This window comes from Equus asinus, chromosome 8 (assembly GCF_041296235.1).
Source record: "Equus asinus isolate D_3611 breed Donkey chromosome 8, EquAss-T2T_v2, whole genome shotgun sequence".
Classification (NCBI taxonomy): Eukaryota; Metazoa; Chordata; class Mammalia; order Perissodactyla; family Equidae; genus Equus; species Equus asinus.
Genome location: NC_091797.1, coordinates 61,878,521 through 61,882,834, shown reverse-complemented (window position 1 = coordinate 61,882,834; position 4,314 = coordinate 61,878,521).

The following is a 4,314-nucleotide window of genomic DNA, read 5'->3' as shown; positions in this document are numbered from 1 at the left end:
CTTGCCTGGAAACTAGGACCTTGTCCGTGTTGCTCAGGGCTCTGCATTTCTATGGCTTTGAATGCGCCTGCATCTGATGGTGCTCAGTAAATGATGGTCGAGTAAACCAATCTTCCTCTTTTTCTTGTTTTCCCGGGAGCTGGCCAAGAACCATCCTAGAAGGAGTTAAATTCCTCTCATGAGTCATCTGGCCAAGACACTGGTGATCTGTCCCTGGATGATAAGGCTCCAAGGACAGGAGATGTGACATGGCCCATCTTCATGACCCTTTGTCCAAACCCCCGAGGCTGGAGTGCTCACGCATAAGTGTTCTGAACTCACCTTCCAAATGTCAGAGGCCTGATGTCATTCCACAGTCGAGACATCTTGGGCCCTGAATGGATTCGGGATCACTAAGGAAATCCCCTCGACAGGTGAACGGACTCTTTGTAGCCCCTCCAGCACTTCTGATGAGTCAATGCGGCCAAGTATGGCATCCTCTACAGGGTCCCCTTACCTCCGTGCATCTGTCAACTCCCCTTCCACAGCACCCAGGGGAGCAGAACTCAGCTGCTCATTACGGTGCGCAAAATTCCATCTCTAGGTTTCATGGTTTCCTAGGGGGAGAAGTTCTCCCCAGCTAGGTCAAAGTGTCAGGAAAGCCAGATCTTGGGGCAAGAGTCAAGTGAAACAGCCATTCATAAAAAGAAAGATAATAGCTGCCACCTATGTTACACCATACTCACGTCATCTGGTGTAAAATGTACGTACTGTGATATCTGTTTCCCTCAGATGAGGAAACTAGGGCTTGGAAAATAACCTTTCCATGGCCTTACAGCCATCAATAGGTGGACCTTGACCTCTAACCCTGATTTGACCCGGAAGCTCTTCTTAACCTCTAAAAATTGATGAGCGTACAGTGGCCGTCAGGCCCCTCCCCTACATGGGCCAAGCCAGCTGCAGTAAATAATTTACAGCTGCAGCTGTAAATACCTGTGAGGTAGGGAGAGAGAAAATTAATGTTTAGGAGGGGATAAACTGGGGGATTTGAAGGCCAGGTTAAGAGGACTCTTGGCTCCCAGCTTCTCCACCCAGTCCGTCTGCCCGTGAGGATGCCACACCCCTCCTCCTGGATTTGCCTGGGACCTGCCTGGACGGTTAATATTAACCTGAGGTGATGAGCTCCCTTGCCAGGTTCCAGGGCCTCTTAGAAAGGTGGGATGCTGACTCACTGCCTACGTGGCAGCCACGTGTTTCCACAGCGCCTAGGCAGCAGCAGCCAGCGGGCGGCCTCCTGCGCTAAGCAGAAGGGCCTCTTCCTCGGGGCGAGGAAGGGGAAAAGTAGCTGGTTTTCAGTGTCTCCATCAGGGGAGGAAGGGCGCGTTAGCAAGGAGGAAGGAGGGCGTTCCAAGCAGCTTAGGGAAAAGCTTCCCCTGATGGGCTCCCTGCTGCTCCATCTGCCGTCTACATCTCCGGAGGGTGTCTCCAGTTTTCCCCAATCACCAACTAACACGCAAGGGGAGGCCGGGCTGGTGTGGAATGAAGATTTATGAAAAGCACAACCAAGGAAGGGTTAAAGGCAACCTGTGATATGACCTGTCTGCAGAACGCTTAGCCCCTCCAACAAGGCCCTGCAAGTTCCAGAAGCAAAGGCCAGGTCTCCCTGTCTCTCTGCCTCGCTCCCACCCTCTGGACCACATTTTCTTGCTCTGAAGACAGAGGTGCCTGAGGCTGTCAAACCTCCTCCCACCGCACCCCGCCCCCAGCATGTTAGCAAATCTCTGGATAAGGATAGAGAAGCCAGGCTTCACGCGCCTTTCCTTCTGCCCCCGTGAGCCTCCCAACAAAAGTAAAATTAAATAAAATGAAAAGTTCTGTGCAATTGAGATTGTAGAAACTGACAGCTACAAACCTGGCACACATGGGAATAACAGGAGAGAGCACGGGACCTGCAGATGTCAAAAGACGTTATTCTGAACGCAAGTGCTCCTGCCGGGAGGGAAGCTGCCCTGCGGCTTCTCTCAATGCCTTTAACCCTAAAAACACCGTGGCAATGCTGAGACAGATCTGGGTACGCTGGCAGGGGTACATCCACCTTCTCAGCTCTGACACCCCCAGCAAGGTTTGAAAGCTCAGGAAGTTCCAAGAAAGCCCCTCTCCTGCCTGACCTGCTGGTACTGAGGCGGAAGCATGGAGAAAGAAGAGAGGCTGGAAGGCAGCAGCAACGTAAATCCAGCCCTGGGCCACAGCCCTGAAGTAAAGCCCTGACTTTCAGGAGGCTGGGACTCGCTCAGCTTCTGTTAAGCTGAAACATGCCTGGTGCTACAGCTTATGGGCGCTGGCTAATCGCACCTTCTGATTCACACCATTGTTAAACCGACAGCTTGGGCAACAAGGAGAATCACCCAGGGCCCAGCGCTCCAGGCCAAAACTGAGCAGAGTGCAAACTCAGGGCACGCAGATGTTTGGTAAATGAGTGGTGTGACTGCCCGGCCTGCTTTCTGCCCCAGACCATGCGACTTGTCCCTCCAGAGAAGAGGAAAGTCTTAGGGAGAGGAGCCTGGCTCCCTCTGGACCACATTTGCCTGTCTAGGGAGTCGCCGCTTCCCACAGCTGTCACACCCTGTTTTAAGACACCAGAACTAACCCACTGGGCCGCTGACATCCCTTGCCAGCCTGGGGCCCGCGTGCAGGTTGGAGCACGCAGCTGACATCACGCCTCAGTCTGGGTTAGCTGTCCCAGGGGCCCGAATCCCATCGCTCCTGCACATGACCCCAGTTGCAACAGTGGGTTAAAGTTCAGAAGCAGGCTGCTGAAAACATCCACGGTGATAAGCTGCACCTTTTGCGGCAGATAACCCCGGCAGGAGAGAAAACAGGTTACAGGACCTCTGAGCTGTCCCTTCCAGCAGCCTCGCTAATAAAGACCTCTGACCAGTCTTTCTGCTGCTGATCCCCATTTACAGTAGATTAATGGAAATTTAATATTTTTTCCAAAATAAACAACGAGCCTAGTGCTTTATTTTTCAGCACCCAGCTTATGTTTTATTTATTTTTTAAATTCAACTTATTTAAATTGAAACCAAAAAAACTGGCTCACCTATTTCTTATTTTGAGTAAAATAAACACATCAGTCTTCTAAGGGATGTTTTCAGAGGTGAGGCAGAGGAGCTTCTTCTCCTCTCCAGCTGCTCATGGAATCAGGGTTTGCAATCAGCAAGCAAACCCAAGCAATGCTGATGCCGTGAGTCAGCCCTGAGCCCCAGGGGCTGGCTGAAGGATCCAGGTGCAGGGCTGTTTTGAGGGGAAGTGAACTTTGTCCTCTAATCAAAATGTTCAACTGGACTCAGAATCTTCAACTTGGGATCTCATAGCTCTGAGAGGAGGAATCATTACCAGGTTTAATTGGTTTAGAATAAGAGGGGAAAGGATACAAAAGGCAGCCGCAGCCTTAAGGAGCTTACAGTGCAGTTGGGAAGCCCAGAGCAAAACACAGAGAAGTTAACAGAAATACAGAGTGGTTGGACCCAAAGCATCTCCAGCATGGTAACTACATGGAACATGAGTGGTTTCGATTTTAAAAGGGGAGGGTAGTAAGGGGACAGTCATGGTAAGCTGTGGGTTTGGAAAGGGATCGAGGGAGAAAGGACTTGAGTAGGATTTGATAGGAACGGAAAATAGCTCTTGTTCTTCAGGACTCCATCTTACTTTCGTCACGCTTTCTCTTTCTACACACTCCCCCTGGGCAATCTCACCCACCGATTCAACTACCACCTCAATACGATGACTCACAAACCTTTATCTGCAGCCTGGTCCTTTCTCTCCAACTCCAGCTTCCAATAGTCTGTGAGGTAATTTCCCTGCTGTCCCAACTAGTGACTCTAACTTGCCATCTTTGTCCCCCCCTGTACCTGCTTTGGCTCTTCTCTTCGCTCCCATGGCTATGCACTTACAAAGGGAGATGCTCAAACCAGACAACCCGGGCTCATCAGGACGGCTCATTCCACTCCTAATTAGTTACAATACAAAGCTGCCAGATGGTGCGTATTGTTAACGACACCCATTTGTAGGCCCCCCCCCATAACACCCTTCGCTGACCGGCCGGTGCTGTTCCCTGTTGCCCGCCCCTGCACCTAAGCGGTTAGTTTGCACTCTGCACGTGAGACTTTCAAGACCAGGCCCATCTACCTCTAGGCTCCAGGTGTTCTGAGTTTTACCCAGTTTTAAACCACTTGAGGTGCCCGCCTCAGCTGGGCTCTCTCCCACCTCCGTGCCTGTTCATGGAAGGCCCTTTTCCTCTCTGGCTTCCCTGGTGACTCAGTGATTCTCATCAGG